We start from the raw sequence: 26,645 nt of genomic DNA on the forward strand, positions 1-26,645 counted from the left end.
TTATCTGATTGGGCGAACGGTATCGGCCGGGAAATTCGCGATTATCTGTTTATGGCGCGGTTAATGGAGGTCGTGCCTAGCTCGAAACCTCGTGTCTGGCCGATATTGGCCAATAATGTAGCACGTACTTACCTTGCCGTGTCTGCGCGTTGCTTCGTTGAATAAAATTAATGCCGGGACGTGCAGGAAGAAGGACGAGCGACGGGAATTGCAGGACAGGAACGCAGTCCCTGGGTCAGGAGCTTCTTACGTTTATTTCCTTCATTTTTACATTCAACCATTCAATCCTTGCTATTTTGTATAATTTTTTTTTATCACTCATATTTTTAATTGATCTAATGTACCTCTTCTTGTTAAATTTTTAAATTTAAATTGAATCATTTCAACTTTATAGATATGATAAAATGGATGTCAATTATTGGAACAGTTTTTACAACTCTCACCTTCATTCAACACTCACATCATTTATTTTAACCCTTCAAACCTTGCGAACTTTACAACGTAAATTGAGTCTGAAAGGGTTACGTTGAAGTGTCACAAGTGTCAAAGAAGTTTCTTGAAGAACCCTTGTCTGCAATCTGCAACAAAAATGAACAAAACTTAGTACCTGGTTAAACAAGTATTGTGATAAAAATTTTTAGAGAGATTTTTAGAAACAAATTTTTTCTTCATCTCATAGATGAATTTAGGAGTGAATAGAGATTTACCCCCAAGAAATCAAAGGGTTGTTAAGGGTGCTACCGGTGAAGAGTTACGTAAAGTAACCCATTGTTTTCGAGTACTATTTATCTAAGTTGAAAGTAGATTTTATCACCTCGAATATAATTTGTTGTAGAGCAACATCAGCGGTCGCCACAACATTTGTCATTCTCTGCGCGCGCCTCTGTGTTGACAGGGCTGGCCCCGTTTCGGGGGCGAAGTTCAACCTGGAAACCGGACCAGGAACAGGATTAACGGGTAGCTGTGCCCTGTCATTCCTGCATAGACTGACCACAATCACCCGTGTAGACAAATTCGTCTACAGTGGTGATCAACCCTTCGATTCTCTCTAAACTACCATACATCGATAGTGAAATATTCTAATATTATTAGTATTCTAATTTATTCAATTTTGTGTGATCTAAAATTATTTTCATTATTTTTATGGAGTCGATCAACTGTTTAAGAGTGGGTAGAAGTGTAGTGAGGTTTGGGACATGTGATGTGAGTTAATCACGTATGTGATGATATGTGGATGTATGTTTAGAGGGAAGATTGGTGTCACAATATTTGATATTCCCTGATTCTCAAATCCTAGATTCTCAAATTCACTAATTATCAAATCCCTAGATTCTTAAAACCCCTAATTTTCCAATCCCTAGATTCCCAAATCCCCTATTTCTCAAATCCTTAAATTCTCAAATCCCTAGATTCTCAAATCCCCTAATTCTCAAATTCCCAAATTCTCAAATTCCCCAATTCTCAAATTCCCAGATTCTCAAATCCACCAATTCTCAAATTTCCAAATTCTCAAATTTCCAAATTCTCAAATTCCCCAATTCTCAAATTCCCAGATTCTCAAATTCCCCAATTCTCAAATTCCCAGATTCTCAAATCCACCAATTCTCAAATTCCCAAATTCTCAAATTCCCCAATTCTCAAATTCCCAGATTCTCAAATCCACCAATTCTCAAATTCCCAGATTCTCAAATCCACCAATTCTCAAATTTCCCAATCTCAAATCCACCAATTTTCAAATCCCCAATTCTCAAATCCCCCAATCTTAAATTCCCCAAATCTCAAATCTCCTAATTCCCAAATCTCTTAATTCTCAAATCTCCCAAATCTCAAATCCCTTAATTCTCAAATCACTAGATTCTCAAATCCTCCAAATCTCAAATCCCTTAATTCTCAAAATCTCCAAATTCTCAAATCCCCTAAATCTCAAATCCCTTAATTCTCAAATCCCCCAACTCTCAAATCCCCCAACTCTCAAAACCCTAGATTCTCAAATCTCCCCAAGCAAAATACGTAGAAAATTAATCGAGTAATACAGCTAATACGCCAACCTAATTTACCCAAAAGCAACCAAAGAGTCCAACCTACAAATAGCACAGTAATAAAAAAACATATGGCACGTATGATTGATCGTTCATTTGAAGAACGTTCAGCAGGATAGTCGAAGCGATCGCTTTGTCCAATTTTCTGGATTTCTCGTGCACGAACCTCTACGGATCCGGAAACGAATGTGATACGAAGTCCCTCCGTAAGAAGAAGAAGAAGAGGAAGAAAGATGGAGTACACGGAGCAAAGAGGACTTTTCCAGCGATGGTTTGCTCCTTGTACATCGGCGTATACACACGTATCGACATCGGTCATGCATGACAAGACGCCTGACTGGCCACGCCAGTAAAAACGAGGAAAACGCGGAGAATACAAACTCGCCTCGTTCCTTTCGCGCCATTTCAAGACTCTCCTCTTCTGTCTGCTCGCTCTCTGTTTCCGCTTCTTCGCAACAGACGTCGAACAATCGGTGTCGATCGCCGTTACGAAGAAAAAACTGCTCTGCAAAAAGAAGCGACTCGTTATTCCCTTGTGCTGCAGGGAAAACAGAACGGACCCTTTGTGCTCCGTTCGAGTATATTTCGCAAACTATTCATTCTTCCTATTTTCGCTCTTGTAATTGCACTTTGGATTTCTTTTTGGATTTTTTTTTTTACATTTTTTTTTGGTGCTGATCATTTATAGGTTGTGTTTATAGGCTTATGATAATTTATAGGTTATGTTTATAGGTTTATGATAGTTTATAGGTTATGCTTGTAGGTTTATGATAATTTATAGGTTATGTTCATAGGACATTATTTATAGGTTATGTACCTTGTTATTGCTATCATGACCCTTTTTTTTTGTAACAAATTGTATTTTTAATTTTATGCATCTTAGGCTGAAAACGTAAAATATAATCGTGATACAATATGTGAAGAGTGTGTGTGACTTGATAGGTTATGTTAAAAAAATTTAACGACAGCTGACTATAATTTAAATCAAGTTTACCTTCAAATCAAGTACAATGCTAAATTGGTGATGGAAGATAAAGTCTTCTTTAAAATAAAATGATTTTAAATTTATTTTTGCAAACGGTCATGATTTTAGAAATATATTCTATAATTGCAGAATCATGAAATGATTTATAATTTTAATTATAACAAAACAATTTTATGATTACATACAAAGACGCAATATAAAATATAAAATGTATAAAATATCTAAAATTCAGGACTCAAAACCTTGAATCAACAAAATTAATCAAACAGAAATAATTCAAAGCACAAAAAATTAAAAAAAAACACGAAAGAAATATGAGAGCATCGGGAACATTATAGGACATCATCAGAAAAGCTAAATACTGCGAAACATCGAGATTCTTATCGGAATTCTGTATCTCTCCGATGCGAACGGTTGGTTAAACGCGAAAAGCGGCTGTAAGAAGGAAAAACGAGCCATTTCTGGGTAATACAACGTTCTCTCGTAAAAGAAGGTAATAATCGAAGGGCAGAGAGGGATGCAAAAGACGCGACGGTGGATTCGCGGGCATTACGAGGGCTGGCAATCTCTTCCCGCAGTTTTTCAGGGTAGAGAGGACCCGTGTGTCCGTCGCTGATAACGCAACGTTTATCAAAAATATTCTTCACACCCATTGGCGTGACTGGAATTCTTGTCTGGCTTGGACCGGGTCCACGAGTATAGTAATATTTTCAATGTTCTGTTTTATCGTTCATGTAGGGACGTTTGAAAATTCGTGGATTTTTAGGACTTTTTGGGTTTGGAATTTTTTTTAGTTTGGGATTTGGAGAATTCGGGGATTTAAGGAATTTGGAGAATTTGGGGAATTTGGGGAATTTAGGGAATTTGGAGATTTCGGAGAATTCGGAGAATTTGAGGAATTTGGAGAATTTGGGGATTTGGGGAATTTGGACAATTTGGGAATTTAGAGATTTGGAGATTTAGGGAATGGGGAATTTGGAGATTTGGGAAATAGGGAAATAGGAGAATAGGGGATTTGGAGATTTGGGGAATAGGGAAATAGGGGATTTGGAGATTTGGGGAATAGGAAAATAGGAGATTTGGAGATTTGGGGAATAGGGAAATAGGGGAATAGGGGATTTGTAGATTTGGAGAATAGGAAAATAGGGGATTTGGAGATTTGGGGAATAGGGAAATAGGGGAATAAGTGATTTGGAGATTTGGAGATTTGGGGAATTTTGGAATTTTAGGGAATTTAGAGAATTTGAGAAATTTGAGAAATTTGAGAAATTTGGGAAATTTAGGAAATTTAGGAAATTTGGAGGATTCGGAGATTTGGGGTATTTTGTAATTTTAAGGAATTTTAGAGAATTTGGAGAATTTGAAGATTTGAGAAATTTAGGGAATTTGGGGAATTAAGGGGATTGGGAGATTTGGACAATTTTGGGATTTGAGAAAATTTTGAGATTTTGGGAAATTTTAGAATTTGCTAATTTGCGAAATTTGATGCATTTGGTGAATTTAAGAAATTCAGGAAGGAGTATTTGCAGAATTTAGGGAATTCGGGCAATTTGGAGTATGAATGATTTGAGGACCTAAGGATTCCATGAAGTTTCGAACTTAGAGATTTGAAAATTGTTGGACTTGACCTAAGGATTCAAGATCCTAGGAATTTGAGAATTAAGAAATACGAGAAGCCAGGAATTCGTGAATTACCCACCCAAGGTGGGTGGTGCAGTTATTAGGAAAATTCCACGCGGCCGTCGCTCGGTCCGCACGCGTGGCGTCCTCGAGCGTCCACATCGCCACGCGTGCGATCCGATCCGGTCGAAATTCAAAAACTCGCAGGAAAATCCGTGCGGCGAATTTCCAGAACAGTGCGTCGTATCGATTCGAGTTTCCGTGGGCGTTGCTATGAGATGGACCCTTGTACAGCGAGCGAGAAGCGAACGAGCGCGAGGGACGAGGAATGAGCGTGCGATAAAGCGAGAGAGCAGACACAGAGAGAGGTCTTGAGCGTCGCCAAGCCACCCTCCACCTCTTTTACCTCCTCGCGACAAACCCACCTCTTCGTGTGCTCACACAACCATTCGTGTCTCTTCTACCTCCTCCTTCTCTTCTTGGTTCCCTCTGTAGCCGTTATTACTTCTGCAAATATTACAAGCTATCGCGTACCGTGATCGAACTCTTGAGACCCAGGCCTCACGGTAAATTCGATGGAATCAGCCGGCTAATGCCGCTTCAAAGAAACGCACCCTGTCGACTTTCACCTTTCAGTCTTCTTCTGTCGTTGCACTTCTTCGACGTCTTCTTCTTTTTGCGTGCGTTACGACCTTCTCACCCTTGCGAACGTTCACGGTTTTCGCTTTGTTCGATACACGTGTCTCGAGTACCAAATAATGCGATATAGCGAGACAACGACGGGGATGCTTATTGTACTTGCATGGGGAATTTTATACGAACACCTTTCGGCACCGGATGGCTTTGATAAGGTTCGACTGCATTTCAGGTTTTTAATTGTTTTTGGGGTTTTTTAGGGATTTTTGGGATGTGTGGAGTTCTTAGTCCTTGTGGATTTTTTTTTTTTGGATTTAATCTGGGTTCTTAGGTTTGATAACTATTTTGGCAGGGTTCAAATTTTAGAATTTTTTTATTGTGTATTGTAGGGACTAGTGAAGTTTCCACGTGCACATATCCCTAAATCGCTAGATTCACGTATTCCTTAATTTTTTAATTTCTTCATTCCAAGGATACAAATTCTCTAATTTTCAAATCTTCGAATACTTGAATCTTCAAATCCTCAAATTCCCAAATCCCTAAATTCGCAAATCCCCAAATTTCCCACATCCCAAATTCCCCCAATCCCTAATTGCCCAATTCCCAAATTCCCCAAATCCCAAGTTCTCCAAATCCCAAAGTCCCCAAATCCCAAAGTCCCCAAATCCCAAAGTCCCCAAATCCCAAATTCCCCGAATCCCAAATTCCCCGAATCCCAAATTCCCCGAATCACAAATTCCCCGAATCCCAAATTCCTCGAATCCCAAATTCCCCGAATCCCAAATTCCCCGAATCCCAAATTCCTCGAATCCCAAATTTCCCAAATCCCCAATTCCCCAAATCCCAAATTCCCCAAATCCCAAATTCCCCAAATCCCAAATTCCCCAAATCCCAAATTCCCCAAATCCCAAATTCCCCAAATCTCAAATTCCCCCAATCCCAAATTGCCCCAATCCCAAATTCCCCCAATCCCAAATTCCCCGAATCCCAAATTTCCCAAATCCCAAATTTCCCAAATCCCAAATTCCCCAAATCCCAAATTCCCCAAATCCCAAATTCCCCAAATCCCAAATTCCCCAAATCCCAAATTCCCCAAATCCCAAATTCCCCAAATCCCAAATTCCCCAAATCCCAAATTCCCCAAATCCCAAATTCCCCAAATCCCAAATTCCCCAAATCCCAAATTCCCCAAATCCCAAATTCCCCAAATCCCAAATTCCCCAAATCCCAAGTTCCCCAAATCCCAAATTCACCAAATCCCATATTCCCCAAATCTCAAATTCCCTACATTCTAAAATCCCCAAATCTCCAATCCCCCAAATCTCAAAAACCCTAATTCCCAAATACTCCACTCTCAAAATTCCCTAACTCCTCCCAAAATCCTCCACCTCCAAATAAAACCTTTAAAACCACTTTCTATAAAATTAAAAACTACTCAAACCCCCATAAATCGAGTACCAAATAAAGATATATAAAAACATCCCTAAAAAAATGCGTGAAGGCACTTGTTGAACGAGACAGGTTAAATAAGGGTCCAGCATCCGGTCAAGCGAGATCAGAGATCAAGGATTAATCATTGATATAGCTTGTCCATCCAGTTCTGGACCACGAAGATCCTGTTTAGAGGGATGCTCCCTTCGGCCATCCCTGTCGACAACCTAAACGAGATTGTAATTCAAATCATAATTCATTCCCAGCTGCAAAGCCTACGGCGTGCTTTGGAGATTTCCGAGGCAAACATCTTCGTTGTTCGACAAACTGTACCGGGGATGGTCAACGCTTTTCTTCGTTGTTTCGAAGTAAAATCGAGTCTGCAACTTCGCCGCGGAAAGTTCGCCGATCATGGTAATCCCAGTTTTCAATAATCTCCCTTAACTTTCTTAGTTGAACGAAAATTACTTTCTGCTTATCTTTACGGGAACTTTTATTGTCGATTTCATGATACGGGTAAACATTTGTGTTTGCGAGATTCGGGTAGATTTAATGACTGGTGAAATTTATTAGTATTGGTATTAATATAATTCTTGTTATTAGTATTGTTAGTATTATTAGTATCATTAGTACTATTAGCACTTTTAGTATTATTAGTACTTGTAATGTTTGAATGCATTCGACGTACACGCACATAAATTCAAAATTGACTACCTCGTTGTGTCAAATAAAAAATTAAAAAAAATTACCCACAAAAATAGTTCATTAATAATAAAAGTTTGTACTGGAATCAACGTCTATATTCGTTGTCTGATTTTAATTAAACATTACATAACTCTCACAAGATTTTAAAAACTACAATTTTGAGGTTAGGTAACTTTTAACCAAAACTTTTTTATTACACTTGAATACAATTTATAAGAAACATTTATAACCTCAATAATTTATTAATAATATATATAACTAAAGTTTTGCAATTGTGGTTGATGTTCAAATGGGAAAAAAACAAGTAGGAATATTTTTAAAAAATCTGCCCCATGTAGGTGAACGATGCATCTTGATATTATTCAATGATTTTTTAAAATGATAATTGAGACACTAGCAAAATGAACAATGAGTTATGTAGTTTGAGTGATATGTATTATTATAGCATCTATTATTAAGCATTATTATAATAGAATTTTATTATTGAATAATATTATTGAAAATGATGTATCATTGATATATTAGCAAGTTAATGTAATAATGAGTTATATAATTTGAGTGGTATGTATTATTATAGCATCTATTATTAAGCATTATTATAATAGAATTTTATTACTGAATGATATTATTGAAAATGATGTATCATTGGTATATTAGCAAGTTAATGTAATAATGAGTTATATAGTTTGAGTGGTATGTATTATTATAGCATCTATTATTAAGTGTTATTATAATAGAATTTTATTATTGACTGATATTATTGAAAATGATGTATCATTGGTATATTAGCAAGTTAATGTAATAATGAGTTATATAGTTTGAGTGGTATGTATTATTATAGCATCTATTATTAAGTGTTATTATAATAGAATTTTATTATTGACTGATATTATTGAAAATGATGTATCATTGTCTAGCAAGTTAATGTAATAATGAGTTATATAGTTTGAGTAATATATAATGAAACACGTATAATGGAATTTGACGAGGAGAAATATTCGCATCGTTTGACGAAACGGTTAACTAGCCACTCAGAAGGGCAAGAATCATGTACTGTCGCGTTGGCATCAGTTTGAAAAAGGTCAACAAGACGTAAATCCGAGGGGTTGGTACGAAGGGACGATGAAGAGGACGGCAACGTACGCGTCCTTTCCGGAGGACTTCTTTTCTTTCCTCTCGACGGTTTCCATGACGCGTGTGCGTCACGGCCAGCCTAGACTTCGCTTAATTGGGTCCGCCATTTTCGGTGGCACGACCCCTCGAAAATCCTCGTCGTTTCCTGACTCACCCCCCTGCGCGAAAGGACTTCAGAAGGGTTGCCCACCGACACCACCCGCCCCCGACCCTTCAACCCCTTCTCGCAAACACCCGAGTGCCTTTTGTTTTCGTCCCCAAACGGTCCGCCATTTTGAATTTATGATACCGCGCCACTCGGACACCGAAAAACTTCGGTCGTTAGCGAAAGTTAAAAGCCCGAACCCCTCTCTATATCGCCGCGACAGACCGTGCCGAGTCATTTTCTCTAATAGAACACGGATACGCTGATGGACGCTCGCTTAATGATACGCGCTTCGTCAAAGCGTGCAGACGGCCTTTGAAAAATTTCGCAGGATCTGAAGCCGAGGAATATTTCTGCCTCTTGTCATCTGTGGATTATCAGACGGATCAAAAAACTACACCTTTCATGGATTTTTAGATACTTGTTCCCACTTGTTTCATGCTTGTAAATTTTATAATAATTTTTTTTTTTAATGAAACTTATGGGAGGTTGTAATTTTTTTGGTGTAGAGTTTTCGAGGTTAGGTTATCTTAGGTTATTTTTTCGGGGTTAAGGATTACTTGAGATTAAAAGATTACTTGAACAAATAAGAATACTCATAACGAAAATAATTATTTTTGACAGAGATTATAACCGTCACAATTTCGATATTTTTACCAAGTACCTCTTACAGTATTAACCACTGATCTTAATACGATAGGAACTCAATCACAATTTTAATTTTAACAAGTAGAACGGAAACCGGTGTAAATTTCATCCCTTTTTATATATAGACACTTTCTCGGATATTACACAGGAAACTAATTTTTAGAATGCTTACGAATAATGCAAATTTATTAATCTAATGAATTAATTCTTGGGTTAAACTTTGGGAGGTTGTTCTATTTTTGTGGATAAAAATGTAAGCTATTTCAGATTCTTGTCTTCTGTGTAATAAAGTAATAAAGTTCTGCGTAATAAATCATTTTGGAGTACATTTTAGTGACTTGCAGAAGAATAAGCATGTAGTTTTGTTATTATTTTGTTTGGGGTGATTTTTGTTAGAAGGAGTGTGGTAGTTTTGGGTTTTTGGAATTTGGGAATTTGAGGGTTTTGAATTTGGAGATTTAGGAGTTTGGGGATTTGTGGATTTAGGAATTTGGGAGGGTCAGAATTTGGGGGTTTGGGAATTTGGGGAAATTAGAAATTTGGGAGGGTGGGAATTTGGGGGTTTGGGAATTTGGGAGGGTCAGAATTTGGGGAAATTAGAAATTTGGGAGGGTGAGAATTTGGGGAAATTAGAAGTTTGGGAGGGTGAGAATTTGGGGAAATTAGAAATTTGGGGGTTTAGGAATTTGGGAGGGTCAGAATTTAGGGAAATTAGAAATTTGGGAGGGTGAGAATTTGGGAAATTAGAAATTTGGAAGGGTCAGAATTTGGGGGTTTAGAAATTTGGAAGGGACAAAAATTGGGGCTCTAGAAATTTGGAAGGGTCAGAATTTGGGGGTTTAGGAATTTGGGAGGGTCAGAATTTAGGGAAATTAGAAATTTGGGAGGGTGAGAATTTGGGGAAATTAGAAATTTGGGAGGGTGAGAATTTGGGAAATTAGAAATTTGGAAGGGTTCAGAATTTGGGGGTTTAGAAATTTGAGAAGATTAGAATTTGGAAAATTAGAAATTTGAGAATTTCAGGATTTGGAAATTTAGAAATATAGAAACTTTAAAACTTGCCAATGTAGAAATTTATGAATTTACTTCCCAATCCAAAATGAACCCCCAACTTTAATAACCCAAAACTAAAAAACTTCACAAACTCCCCAAAATATCTTCCCTCCCAATTACAACCCTCTCTCACAACCCTCCCCCACCAAAAATACAATGTAATAATAAAATGCTCCTCATCTCAGATCAAACTCCACAATCCAGCCTCACTAAAAATTGATTTTTCTCTCTCAGAAAAATCTAGTCTACCCCGTCAATTCTCTAAAAAGCCTTAAACGTTTTTCCTCTAATAACCCGTGATTCGGTAAGGAGAATTCGGCGGACATTTTGATCGTAGAGACGCACGAAGAACATTCGTTCCCAATGAATCCGATTTCCGGCGACGATCGAGAGGCGGAACGGAGCGGAATTTCGGGCGTTTTTCCAACGCGGTCGCGATAATCCGATATTCCTGGCTGGTAGATAGTTTAGTTCAAATTCGATGTCCGGGAACAGCGGTAAGGAAGCAGCTTCGACGGAGATGTCAACTTAAAACAATTGCGGGCCCGAGCTACATAGCGACACGCAATATCCTGACTCCTCTAATTCGATTAGGGAACTAGCTACGTAGACCAAGAACCTGGAATTCCCTTCGAGCTGAGTACAGGTACGAGGTACACCCTTTTCGACGTCGCAAACATATACTAGGTGTTTCGGTAACTCTATTATGGTCAAATATTTTCATTATTTTTAACATAAATCATCTTAAGCCTCATGACATGTCAGGTGCGTCAATTGAAATTAACTGAGTACGGCTATAATATTAAAACAGAGAGAAAATCATTAAAAATGTTCTATATCAGGTGGATCATGTGGACCAAGTAAGTCATATGAATCATATGGATGATATAAGTCATGTGGAGCATGTAGATTATATTAATTATATGCATCATGTAGGTCATGTGGATCATGTGAGTCATATGAGTCATGTACATTATATGGATCATGTAGGTCATGTGGATCATGTGAGTCATATGCACTATATGGATCATGTAAGTCATGTAGATCATATGAATCATATGTATTATGTGAATTATGTGGATCATGTGGGTCATATGCATTATATGGATCATGTAGATCATGTAGAGTATGTGGATCATGTGAGTCATATGCACTATATGGATCATGTAAGTCATGTGGATCATGAAGATCATATGAATCATATGTATCATATGGGACATGTGAATCGTGTAGAATATATGAATCATGTGCATCATGTAGGTCATGTAGATCATATGAATCATATGCATCATGTGGATTATGTAGATCATTGTACATCATATGTATCATATGGATCATGTAAGTCATGTGGATCATATAGAACATATGAACCATATGGATCATGTAAGTCATGTGGATCATATAGAACATATAAATCATATGAATCATGTAAGTCATGTGAGTCATATGCACTATATGGATCATGTAAGTCATGTGGATCATGAAGATCATATGAATCATATGTATCATATGGGACATGTGAATCGTGTAGATTATATCAATCATATGCATCATGTAGGTCATGTAGATCATATGAATCATATGCACCATGTGGATCATGTAGATCATTGTACATCATATGTATCATATGGATCATGTAAGTCATGTGGATCATATAGGACATATAAATCATATGTATTCTGTATATCATATGAATCATGTAGACCATATAAATCATATGGATCACATAGGTCATGTGGATCATGTGAGTCATATAACAAAGTACACCCTGTCCAATACACCCTGTAGATAGACCCAAGGATGAAGATCGAATGAGTACCATAGGTAGACCGAATTAGCCATCTTACCATACGTAGACAAATTATCGGAACCATCGATTTAATTTGACAAAATCCAGCCAAACGAATGGAGTTTTCCTTGCGAAAGGTCTATGGAACTGTGAGCAACTATGGGGGTCTTATTGGCTACGGAATTTGGCAATCTTATGGGTATGTCAAGGTTTAGGGGATAGAACTATTTGGGTGGAGAATGTTGGAAATGTTTGGTGACTAATTTATTACATAAACCTCCTATAACTAAAATTACGATATCATTTATTTAGAAATAGCTGTTATAATAGAATGAAACATTTATTTAGAAATGACTGTTATAATAGTATGTATGTACAAATAGAACATGTGTAAGTAGTATATATGTGCAAATAGAACATGTATAATATAATATAGTATAAATAGAATATAAATAATACACATACAAATAGAACATGTATGAATAGTACAAAATAATTTAGAAATAAAATTTCATGAAAAATGTCTACGGTACGCAATGGTTCCCGTGCCATTGCAACCCTCCCCAGTACACCTCCCCATCATCCCCAAACAAGAACAGCCCTTCGAGCGAGTAGGGGTTAAGCACACGTGTTGGACAACCCTGAGACCCAGAAACTAGTAGAGGGCTAGAAACTAGACACGTCTGCATTACCGACTACCTTAACCCGAATCGTCCCGAATTTGGCTGTTAACCATCCACAGATGTCGTTAGCAACGTTTTACCGACCCCTGTAACACCGTTTCCCGGCTAACAGGCCACTTGGCGCTCGATAATTTGATGAACCCAGCAAGAAAACGAGCGGTTCGAGTGTCGACGACGTGTATATACGTCGGTGAACTTTTTTTTCTCTCTCTCTGTGCCACAAGTCCAATGTGACCGTACGTTTCGCGAACGGAAACACTTATCGAAGCCGGTTGAGAAGCCACTCTAATTACGCGACAACCTGGGCACATAATTAGTGACCTGTGCGAGGTAATTCAGAAACGCTCCCTTATTGACCCAATTACTATTCGCCCGGAAATATCGTCGACGACGTGACCGTCGACTACGTGTAAATAGACGAGCGGTTCGATGTTGTCGTTACATTTTCCTGGGAAATCTCGTCCGATCGGAGGGACGCCAATGGACCTTTGTTATTTCCAGATGGAATCGATGGGGTTTCAATACTTTTCGTTGACCAAGAATTGCTCGACTAAAAGGTTTAAGATCTCGAATAATATGAATTTTGAATAAATGTTTGTGAATAGAAAGTCATTTTTGAAAGTCAATTTCTATGACAAATATGAACAAGTTCTATTTAAAATAATTACAAATTTAAAATTCAAGTATTGGTCAGAAATAACATGACAAGTTTGAAAGCTTATTTCATGCTAAAATATCTTTGCATAAAAATCTTGAAACAGAAATTTAAATTAAAATCATTTTTGATATGCAAATGTCCTTAAATTAAAGTCTTACTTTATACAAAAATATCTTTGTATGAAAATCTTATTTAATGTAAAAATATCTCCGAATTTAAATTTTATTTAGCATAAAAATGTCCTTAAAGTAAAACCGTGTTTTATACGAAAATGTCCTCAAATTAAAATATTATTTCATTAAAAAAGAATTAAAATTTCATTTCACACAAAATTTTTTGATCCTTTAATTTTATATAAAAATATCACCTGATATGGTCATTTTCCCTAAACCACTATCAATTTCAAACATAATAAAAAAATATTCAATACTCAAGGACTGTCACATAAAAACGATGTACAAATTAAACAATCAAAGTCATTCACGTTTGTAAAATAAAATAGTTTGGTAAGGAAAAGAATTTTGCAAAAATTGTGTGAAACCCAAAGAAAGTTGACATCGCGAGTCTTTGTTCCGGCCATATAGTAGACGAATGTTACTTCTACGAACGTGTACTCTCCCAAACCCCTTTCTTTTTCGCTGTTCCTCCGCCGACAGAACGGGAGACGGTTCAGCCGTGAATGGTCTGACGTATCGTCGGCGTGTCTGTGCCTGACACCTCGGATTTTTCCATTAAATTTTCTCGACGCGAAAATCTATCACCGGTTGCAGTCCCGGAAAAACCTGCTTCGACTCTGTAAAGCGATTCCCATTACGATTCCCGTACCGCGGGATCCCGTAAAACGTATCGAGCGCTCTATTGAGGGTTGCCCACCCCCTCAGAAAAGCCTTCTCTCGCTTCGTCGAATTAATCAAATTTGTTCGACTGACCTGGCCAAATTAGAAACATATAACAATACAATTTTGGTAACATGACTATTTGTGCAAGTTGTTATAATAATGAAAGTTATGACAATAATGAAAGCAGTTAAATAAATTAAACTACTTCTTTGTGACCCCGTTTAATTACAGAATTTGTTGCACTAGGGATTATTCTTTGTAGACAATATATTATGTGGATAATTATACATCTAACATAAATTGAAGTGTTCTATTAATACATTCAAAGCAGTGTTAAAATATTCATAGACATGTAATTAATAGATATGTAATATTAATAATAATTTATTTAATATTATATATTCATCAAGTAGTAACCTACATATTATTGTTAAATGATGTAAATTATTAAACTTGTACGAGAAGTACAGAGTAACCAGATACAAGTGAAACTGCAAATCGAATTATTAAACATCCCCGCAAATGAACATTGCAGAAAGCGGTCAAGTCTCATTTTTCCTCATCGAACAAAGTTTTATGAAAATCGATGACCCAGCGAGCGTGACTTCTCGTTAGAAGAACAACGAAACAGATCGAGTCGGTGTATCCAAGTTCTTAGTCCTTTGTAAAGCAGCTCGTGTATAAGTCGTGGACCAATAGGGTGGCGTCGGCTTTGCGTAAATACGGATTTCCCGCGCCTCGTTCAAACAACTCCCGTTCAAATACAGATGGAGTCCGCCAGTGTTTGCTCCGATAATAAGATCGACTAATTTATCAATAAGTACCACGAAATACCTCGTTAAATCCTTTCCTGTATCCCAACTCTCCTGTCCGAGGTCCTACATTTTTTCATACACCCCTCACACACATTTGATGTACTTAACGAAACTTCTGAACACTTCACTTATGTTTGCTAATTGTTAGGTCAAACACTAAGTTCTGAATAGTGGTACTTAAATACTAAATACTGAGATACTGAGATATTGAGATAGTGAGATACTGAATACCAGTACTGAAATACTAAGTATTAGTACTTAAAAGCTAATTGTTCAAGAGCTACTGTTTCTTCCAAACAAAAAAGTTAGATAAGTCATGGAACACCGTTTTCGATCAAAAAACCGTGGTAACTCAATATTGATCAAGAAATTGAGACACGAGGGTGGCTAAAAAGGAGAAAAGTAATGCCGACACGGTCGTAGGGGATGAAAGTTGCAGGATCCTGTGCTAATACCGGCGACCAGGTCCGGGAGGGAGGGCAGCTTCATTTTTCAAGGAATCTGCGGGAAAATGCAAATGCGCGGGGCATCTGGCAACAATGGCCGTGGTCTGTGGCCCCTATTTTAAGGGTTGGTTTTTTGGTCGAGGCTGTAGGAGGGTGGACGAACGTAGAAGGAGAGAAACAGCGAGGAGGGGGGAGGGTGTTGAGGTCGTGCAGGGGTGGAAGCTTTGCCGGCCATGCAAAGCAGAAGCACAGAGTAACAGCAGCCAGCAGCAACCCCCGACGACCGACCTCGGCTATATACCGGCTCTCCCAACCCCCTGATAAGGGTGGACAGCCACGATCGATTAGAGGACTACCCACCCACCTACCCATCCATCCCACTTCGCTTCTTCCTCGCCGCGTCCTCCCCCCAAAAGCTTCTGCCCATATTCTGATTCGCAACACGGCCGGCTAACGATCCTTGCTTTAAAAATACTCGCTCCTCTTCGCCGAGCGTTATTTTACTCTTACTTTTACCAACCGTGCACACTTTCCCTTTCTAGCTACCGCGACGGGAAATTTATGAGCGGAGTTTCAACGCATAGAAATTTCTTTGCGGTCTGGGTTTTTATGGAGACTTTTTGGGAGACAACTATCTGGGAGAACGATTTGGGATTCTTTGGGTTCGTGGTTTTCGCTGGGGGTTGATTGTCAGGTATTTTAAGCTGCACTTTGGGATTCTTAGCTGGAGCTGTTTTAAATTTTACACTTTGGGATTTAAGCTATTAGGTTTTGATGAGAAGTCGTTCTGTGTTTTATACTTTGGGATCCAAGCTCTTAGCTGGGGTTTGATTGCAAGAATTTTGAGTTTAAATTATTTTAGGTTTCAGACCATTAGCTAGATTTGATGAGAAGTCGTTTTCCGTTTTGTACTTTGGGATTCAAGATGTGAGTCGGGTTTTGATTGCAAGTATTTTAAGTTTGATTTACTTTGGGGTTCAAGCTATTAGCTAGGTTTTAATTACAAGTAATTTTGCATATTATACTTTGGAGTTCAAGTTTGTGGCTGAGTTATGATTGGATGTATTTAAGTTTGAGTTACTTTGAGATTCGAGCTATTAGCTAGGTTTTGATCAGAAGTAATAATGCATATTGTATTTTACTATTCAAGCTAGTGGCTGAGTTTGGATTTCATTTAAGTTTGAGTTACTTTGAGATTAAAATTTTCAACTAGATTTTGAGTGCAAGTTTTGGGTATGAAATCTTTTAGAATTTGAACGTTTAGATAGGTTTTGAGTACAAATACAATAGATCTGATCATCGGAGATGAAAGAATATGGCTGTTGTACCACACAATTAAAAATTTGGGTTCGACAACACGACAATTTGTAAATTGGCTCCGGTCAAACGTTACCCGACCTCCTTATCCCAAAGATCGATATCACAGGAATCGTACAAGTCGTCTCGTTTACAACACGACGAATTTACAGCCTCGCATAAAACCGTGGGCGCACTTGCTTATTGAATTTCCCCGCGTGAAATTCAGTTTCCGGTAAGTTGCCGGCAAGTAATGGTGGCATCGATTAGGGGCTGATGGCCCGTACGCTGCACTCTCGTTGCAAGGAAATTAGAAATTTCAAAACAAGCATCTTTCCGGTGAAGTTTGGCGACGGCGAACCTGGTCGCTAAACAACCGAGACACCCGATAGAAGCGGTTGCGGGTAAGAAGATACAAGGACGAAAAGGGAGATCCGCGATATAGGAAGGGAACGAACGAAGGGGGTGAAGGAAACAGACGTCGGAAGATAGCTGATATCCTTGGAATTTTCATATCGACACAGAATGACAGTTTTTTAATATTAAATTCTTTCCGACCTTTTGACTTCTTTCTTGCCGAGACGTTCAGGGCGTCGTCGAACTTCCACCACGGGGGTGGAAAGGGAACCAACGAGACAGAGGGTGACTCGAATGGATGCTAATTTTCATTTCGCGTTCAGACCGCCAATGGAAACGCGTTAAAAATGCTGTACACCTGGTCGCTGAATTAATGGACCTGGGGGTGGCGCATTCCGACGATGAATTTATTTCTGTACTTGTGTGAATTTCCTGCACTTTTCTTTGGAAATGTTGTTTTATAGTCGTGGGTTGTCGGAATGATTTATTCTATTGAACACGGATTTTTTTTTTGAGATGTATCGATATTCATATATTTATAAATTCATTTACTTTTTAGATTTAGGAAATTGGTGCATCTTCTAGTTGCAATATCGTGAAATTTCTAAATCATCAAGTTTTTATATTTGCTAATTCTTCAAATACCTAAATCTATTTTTCATAAAATTCATAAATTTCTTGATTTTCTCAAATTTTCTGAAGTTCTTAAATTTTCCCAATTGGTTGAATTTGTTGAATTTTTGAATTCCTTAAATTTGTTGAATTTTAGAATTTCTTAAATTTGTTGAATTTTTTGAATTCTTTAAATTTGATGAATTGTTTGAATTCCTTAAATTTGTTGAATTTTTTAAATTCCTTAAATTTGTTGAATTTTTTTAATTCCTTAAATTTGTTGAATTTTTTGAATTCCGTAAATTTGTTGAATTTGTTGAATTCCTTAAATTTGTTGAATTTTTTGAATTCTTTAAATTTGTTGAATTTGTTGAATTCCTTAAATTTGTTGAATTTTTTGAATTCCTTAAATTTGTTGAATTTTTGTAATTCCTTAAATTTGTTGAATTTTCTTAATTCTTTAAATTTGTTGAATTTTTTGAATTCCTTAAATTTGTTGAATTTTTTAAATTTTTTTAATGTCTTGAATTTTTCGAATTTCCTAAATTTCCTACATTTTGTAAATTTTTCTAAATTTCCAACTCACCAATTTCTTAAATCCCCAACCCTCCGCCCGCGAATATAATCCTACTCGCGTGACCCGCGAAAGGGCCAGCCACCCTTTTTTTCCAGCGAATTAAGAAATTTTAAAGTCCAAAGGGGACCAGTGTCCGTCGGACCGAACTAACTCGAGGATTTATTGGCAATTTTTTTAAAAAGCCTTCGACGATTTATCGTACAGCGTGCGTCGATTCTCAAAGGGATTGATGGTTGATTTTGTTCGAGTGCCGGCCGTAAACATTTAGAGCAACGCGACGGATAATTGAATGGGAACGTAAGGTTTTCCGAAAGTTTTGCCAGAGAAAATTTTGCAACTCGACATAAAGTATTTGTGAACCAATATATCAAATGACTAGTACAATAACTTCACCGTCAATTTATTTCATGTTTGTATAATTTCAACTTATTTATTTTAGTAGTTGCCTATTTTAGTAATAGTTAAGTTAAAATTTAATTTTTATTTTGAACAATTTTAATTTTACGAGGTTCATAATCGATTTCGACAACGTTCGAACGAATGTCGAAGATCATTGCACCGGATACGAAATATCTGCGAGTTAACTGGTTTACTGTTGCACCAGTCGTTGTCCAACGAAAGGTCCAACAATAAGGAACGATCTCCAACTACTTAGGTTAAGTTCCAGCGTCCTCGGTGTCGGAAACTTCGCCGGGATCGTCGTTGTACTTCCGCGGGTAAAGTCACACTCGCGCGTATCACTCCGGCGAGTTCTAAACTTTCGTAACTGCTAACACCCTGTTTTCCGGCGGCCAACACACTGCCAACCCGTTTTTCATTCGACTTTCTCGCTTCTCGGCTTGCGACACATTTTTAATCGTGCGGTATTCTTCCACGTTTTGTTCATCACGCGAAATGTTCGATTTAATCGTGGCGCGTATTCATTTTAGAAATTCATCCTCTACATAATTTAAAAAAAAAAATAAAAAATGAAGAACATAACAATTCTTGTATTTTTTTTATTTAGTTGAATGACAAGTTCATAGTCAACCTTGTATATTGTATTTAAAATATAAAATAGAATAATGTAATAATTTTATGTGTGACAAACATAACCTATAAAGAAAGACATGTGCACACATTTGCAAAAAAATGAAACAAAAAAAATATATCCTCTATATATGATCACAAACGAAAATATGTATTAAAAGCAACCCTATAACTAAATTATTTATTTTATATTAATCCTTCACGATAACCTAATAAAAATCCTCCCCAATAAAAATGCAGATGCAAAAAATTCTGAAGGACTCCGCCAAAATCGCGATCAGATCTCTCTATGCCGCAACAAAACCTCGTCGCAATAAATATCAAATAAATTTCTAGCCGGGTGGTCTCCCGTTTTTGTCGGAAGAAGGTCCACGTGACAATGGAGCAAAAGAGGTGAAAAAAAAGAAAGGACGATCCGGTCGCAGAAGCAGAAGTCACGTTACAAAACCCAAAACAGTTTGCAGAACGACTGTCGTTTATTTCGTTATTTATTTTCGACTACCATAAAAATGGCGGAGACATCCCGACATTTCTAGGGACATGACCCCACCGTTCCCTTTTTTTTCTTTCATTATTTTCACCGGTAATATATCGTCGAGTCGAGTGCAAGTTTTTAACCCCTTAAAATTTCGTGCGAGGGTAGCGAAACGGGGTACGGAAGGGTTCGATGGAACGAGACAGAAAAAAAGAGTACAGCAGGGGTTGCAAAGTGCGGGACCATCGAACGCGACAGAGAGAAAAAAAAGATCGCTGGCTGAAAGGAAGGATTACATCGGGGATTTTGGTTTTCGCGTTTCATCTGGACCAAAGCCGATTTCCCGATTTTCCGTCTTTCCGTCAGCGACGAGAGCCACCACTCGAATTAGATGTCCATTGTACGAACCGGAGAGACCAGACTCTCTATGCCTTCCACCCCCTCAAACCCCCTTTGCCGCAGACTTCGTGACGTCGCATATTAAGTCGCGTTCGACCCTTTAATGGAGTCTCTTCCGAACCCCCGAGAAAGACTTCTAATACGGACAAATAATATCGCCGTTGCTGACATTTTGGAATTTCATAAAACTTCGATGCAGTGAATTTTTTTCTTCAATCATAGTTTATTTATTTTGATACTCAACAAGGCTGTTAGTTTATTTATTTTGATACTCAGCGAGGATGTTAGACAACTAATATAGATTACATCGCTGCTGACAATTTGGAATTTCACTGAACTAGTTTGAAGCAATTTTTACAGGGATTAACACTCTGACCACGTCACCCATATGTGGATCTACATGTTCATGCAACCCATATGTCGCTTAAATCCCCAGCCTCCAAAGTTCATTCAATCCAAAATCTTGAGAGATCATAACCTCGTATTTAGTCATCCACCACCATGATAACGCAAAATTCGGATCTAAAAGTCACCCTGGGTGTGTTTGTTTGGACAATTCGTGTTCCGAGCAGCATCAGGCGTCCGTGGGAAACGGGGTCCGTTGGGTATCGATCAAAAATATATTAGTCCCCGATATGACAGTGCGGAGTGTTTTCTTTTCCAGGACGAGAGGGTCCCAAAGAGAGACACCGGAACAGTTTTTTTCGCCAAAGAAAAGTCGGTAAAAGGGGTGCCGTTATACCTGCAAGAACGAAAGGGGTTTCTACCTGCGTAGAAAAAAAAGCGGCCGGTCAAATTAATGATTTAGTGTCAGTTGCGATATTTGGGGTGACGATTCTCTCTACCCTTTGCCTCACCCCTATCGAACTCTTCTCGGTCCGTTTCGCGAAACAGGGGATCGTATGGTTGACGTTACACATTTTTTTTCGTAGGGACCGTTTCTTGGGAAACCCTTGGATAAAAAGGAAGCCGGGAACCGAGGAAGAATTACCGGCAGTCATCGAGATTTACGAGGTATCCTACTCGAAGCCAGAGAAAATGAAGAGACGCGATCCACTTGGTTTCAAAGGGGCGTCTAATGTCGACGAAGATTTGTTAAACGAGCAGAGAAACGATACCGAACCGTGAGAACCTTATCTTGTCCGTCTAGGGAAGCAAATCGACGCTATTTCTCTTGTATTAGTTAAGGCTGATATTACGGGGATTGGAGAGTGACTTTTTGGAAGGTGGTGTGAAAAATTAACGTTGGAAAGCATTCTTAGCAAGTTACGTATAATGTACCTTTCTGGAGGGTAAACGTAAATTTTTTAACTTGGAAAGTTATATAATTTGAAGGGACAAAATAGGGTTTTTAAGGGTTGAATTATAAATTAGGGGATTGTTGGAATTTTAGATTGACAAGTACCTAAATGTCCAAATTGTTGAATTGTTAAATTGTTAAATTATTAAATTATTAAATTATTAAATTGTTAAATTTTTTAATTATCAAATTGCCAACTCAACATCCCCATATACTCACATTATCAACTATCAAATTTCCAAATCCTTAAATTCTCAAAGTCCAATACTCAAGTGTCTCAAATCCTCCAAACCTCAAGTTTCCTCAAATTTCCTAAAATTTCTTAATTTCCCAAATTTCCCAAATTCTCAAACTCCCTAATTTTCCCAAACTATCTAAATTCTCCAAACCATCCATAAATCTAGAACCACCCTACCAACGAACCTACCCCCACTAATTATCCTTCCCAATAAAAATTGCTAAAATCGATCCATGACCGTCACTTTGACATTCCCTCGTAATTGCAAGATGCATTTCACGGTCGCTCGCTGCAGTTCACGGTTATTTCACGCGAATCGTCGATACCGTACACGCGGTATCCTCCTCGTAAATAACTCGAAAATGGCGACTACGCGATGTATCTTTACGGGGTTATTTGGAATTTACAGCGAGGGTGGAGCCAGCGTTTCCCGGACGTATACACTCGTCGGGGAAAGGTCTTCCCGTCGGTGTCCCGCGGGACACCTTCGGCCGATCCTGCTCAAAAATTGAAGGACGTCGAGACCGAAAACTGCATTCGATGGCTGACCAGGGGACCCCGGATGCCTGCGTCCCACGGGACCATATGCCAACTTTAGAATTCGGAATTTAAATTCGAACGTACACGAGACGCCACTTCTTTTTTTTGTCTCTTTTACATATTTTCTTTTTTTTTGATCTTCAGGAAATTGGTACATCGTTTTGATCTACGAGGAGAAGACGGACATATATGGACGTGTATGTACGAAATATCCATGTCGAGGGACGAGTTATGTATTCTTGAGAAATGACAACCCCCGTGTTCAAGATAACATGCTCTATTTTAACCCTTTCTTGTTATTTTTGCACACTGGCTATAGCTTGAATGTTTTCTTTCTTGGACCTCTGGTATCATATTTTGTTTGTTTGAATTTATTTGCAATTCTTTCAATTAGAATTTTAATTAGAATATTAAGGGTGAGGGAATGGACTAACCCAAGGACTTTTAAATAATTAAAGTAAATAATTATTGGACACAAGTAAAGAAATTTTCATCCTCAATTGTACGTATAACACTGCCTTGTAATTTCTTGTCACGAGAGCCCCCAACGCAAGGAAATACCGGAGGGAGGTACCGTCATATAATTATCATACAACACTCAAATATTCAACTGGAAATAGTAATAACATTTACAGCTAAATATTTATAACTTGTGACAATATTTTCCACATGAATACAGTATATGTATAATGTCAGTTACTATCTTAAAATTGATTGACGCCATATTTAAATATTTTTCTCCAATACTTAACAAATTATGCTACTAACTACACCATGCTAATAACTATAATAAATGTGCTGAAAATTTAAAAATAAATGGAATAAAATTGCACAAAAATTTTCGAACGACCCGAAACAAATGATCGGATCAGAAATTTCAGCGAGCGTTCCCGATATTATTCTTCGCGGGAAACGAAGTGTCCTCCGCAGAGACGTCCCGTCAAAACATCATGGTCCAAGTATATATTTTCGAAAACGTTTCTCCCGTAGTTATCCGTCGTGAAGGGGTTCCACGCGGAAGAGGAAGGTTGATATCGATGTAGGTGCGAAAGGAAGCTTCGTCTGTATGTATGGAGGCTCCATTAGCGTGTTTGCGCTACGAGAACCGGGCTTCTCTAAGTGATGTTTTGTGCGCCACTATTCGAATCGTCCTTTATGCACGAGGAGCACCCTTCCGAGCGTGCGGGGGAAAGCGAACAAAAATTTTCAGAAAGATACGACAAGGCAAGGTGTTCTCGAATCGTTTCTGGTCTGTCTGTTCCTCCAGACAGGGCTTGTTATTCGTACCGATGGCGAACTTGTTATTCGTCGAGCGAAAACACCGGTTATTTGCCGAACCGGTAATGAGAGCGGACGGCGTTATATCGAGATACGGAGAATATCACTCCCTTTGATACAAACGTGTCAAACGGAATTTCATGACGTTACGATACTATTTTTTATTTTATTTTTTCGGTCCAATTTTTTAGTATTTTATATGTAAAATTTGCTACTTAATTTTTGGGTATTCGAAGGAAATTTAGAGGGTATAGATAAGTAGTTCAAAAAAATGGAGAACGTTTTAGGGGTTGATTCGAAAGTAGAGTATTAACAAAAAATTAATGATAATAACAGTTCACAATTCTACAATTTTTCAATGCTATTTTTATTTTTTTTTTTACCTTGTATTATATTGACTCTTTACTTGTCACATATCATTAAGTTCGATAAAGAAATAAAATGGTGGATGAATATTTTCGGAGCACCGAGTGTAAGGTGCACTTTGGAGCAAGGATAAGACATCTTGTCGGAAGAGGGTGTTGGCACGTGGTCAAGAGATGTCAAAACTCGCTTTCTTGCCATTTTTAAAACACGTCCAAGGGGTTTTCAGAGGTCCACCGAGGTCATCGTAGGCGACGTGTGCTTCCGGGTCAAAAACCGGCCGGCACACGACAACCCCCTCGAAAACTGGTTTTAACGAAATAAAATACAACGAGTTATATATAATAACTTTCCTATCGTGAAATAACTAATTCTAAGGTATTTGTTCGACGATGTGCAGCAACGATCGTGTGCGCTTCTTGTGTGCGAAAATATTTGTTCTACCTCTTGGTCTGTTTCTTCGAATAATAATAGTTAAGATATGCATTGAAGTACCCTTGTACTTTGCGGAAGGATAAGAATAATACTCATTTATTAACCATTCGCTGTCGAATAATATTTTATCGAATTTAGCTGTGTTTCTGTTAAGTTTGGAATTTTATTTTTTTAAATTATTTGGTTTTTAGAATTTTTGTTATTAATGCTGTGTTGAAATGATTGCAATAACCATTTACTATGTTCACAAATTTTATGATACTATGTTTGATAAAATTTTTGTGAATTATTTTAAAAATTCATATATCATTTTTTGAAGTCATTCAATTTTTTAAGTTAATAAATTTGAGATGAATGATATTGCTATTTCTGTATACTCATAAATTTATATTATACTGAGTTTGATAAAATTTTTGGTACATTATGTTAAATATTCATATAATTTTTATAAGTCATTTAATTTCAAAAATAAACTTGAGATGAACTAATGTTGCTATTTCTGTATATTCACAAATTTTATAATATTAAATTTCATCAAATTTGATATTCCAAATTAAAATTGTATTTCTGTCACAGAAATGGGGTTGAAACGATATTTTTATACATAAAAACATTTCAACAATGATAAAATTAATAGAAGACAGTCACAGATTTATTTTAGCGTATTAAATATTTAAAACGTTAAATGTAAAACTTTTAACATTTAAAATATTCATCGGAGAAGAGAGTTCAGTGCAGAGAATTAAAATTTGAATATTTTTAATCGTCATGTGTCTGGTAATTTCATCTCTTATTATTAGCGATCTTGCATATTTATTAGCAAAGAATAGAGAGGGTTGAACGGCAAAAATATTACTTTCGTTCGCATTAAAATTGCATCGTTATTTGTAAATTTAAAAATGCTTCGTATAATAGTAAGAATTAAAGTTTGGATATTTTTAATCACCTCTGACTAATTTCATCCCTCATTATTTTTAACCTTCTACATTTATTAATAGCTTCGAGTGGAAAGGGTTGAACTGCAGAAATATTACTCTCCTTCGTTAAAATCATATTAAAACAAAGAAGGAAGAAAGTGCACGTTCTTTAGATACAAAAATACTCAAAACCTACCCCTAATGCAAATAATTTTAGAGACGTACATTTTCAAACTTTAATTAAAATCAAAATCTTTAAACTGCAATTATAATCAAAATTTTTAAACCATAATTAAAATCAAAATCTCCAAACTTAAAATAAAATCAAAATCTTTAAACTATAATTAAAATCAAAACCTTCAAACTTTAATTAAAATCAAAATCTAAAAACTATAATTAAGACAAAAATCTTCAGAGTACAATTAAAATAAATATCCTCAAAATATAATTAAAATTAAAAATCTTCAGACTTTTATTAAAATTAAAAATCATCAGACTATAATTCAAATAAAAATTTCAGACAAAATTTAAAAAAAAATTTGTCAAACTATAATTAAGAAAATTTTCAAGCTAAAATTAAAATCAAAATTTGGAAACTATAACTAAAAAAAAGATCTTTAAAGTATAACTAAAATAAAAATTTTCAAAGAATAACTAAAATAAAAATCATCAAACAATAAAAATCTTATCAATCTCTAACTAAAATAAAAATCCTCAAACTATAACCGAAACAAACCTCTCCAAACCATAATTAAGTCATCCCTCTTTGGTCCATAATTAAAACAAAAATATCTTAATTTCATCCCCTATTTCTAATCGTCTAAAGTCGTAAACACGTAGCAATCGATTAAATCGCAAAGTCTCTCCCAACTTTCCGTAAAATTTGATCGCGGTAGGAATCTTCACCGCGATCAAAGGGGTGAAAAAAAAAGGGAATAAAATATTCTCGGAGCACGTTCGATAAATGTCACCTAGTTTCTGTTAATTTCACAGGGGAGGAACAAAGATCGATCGAGAGCCGCGGAACTCGTGGAAACCGATAATCCGTATTCAACGTTCGCGGCACTCGGGGGTTACTTTTGTTGTAGGACCCTCATTTCGCGAGAAGGCCGGGCGTGAATCGAAGACTCGGCTCGGAAATAACGATGGCAGATAATGTGGAACACCTCGCTATCTGAGGAATCAAATCACCTTAAAGTTCCT

General features: G+C 37.1%; 1 long non-coding RNA gene across 1 annotated transcript in view; it reads right to left on the bottom strand.

The window, feature by feature from the left end:
* Positions 1-235: 235 nt before the first annotated feature.
* Positions 236-26,645, bottom strand: part of LOC143264005 (uncharacterized) — a 29,098-nt gene continuing 2,688 nt past the window's right edge. The window contains exon 2 of the long non-coding RNA XR_013037339.1: positions 236-578. This is a non-coding gene — a long non-coding RNA (uncharacterized LOC143264005). The remainder of the gene's footprint in view (positions 579-26,645) is intronic.

The sequence above is a fragment of the Megachile rotundata genome, chromosome 2 (assembly GCF_050947335.1).
Source record: "Megachile rotundata isolate GNS110a chromosome 2, iyMegRotu1, whole genome shotgun sequence".
NCBI classification, from domain to species: domain Eukaryota; kingdom Metazoa; phylum Arthropoda; class Insecta; order Hymenoptera; family Megachilidae; genus Megachile; species Megachile rotundata.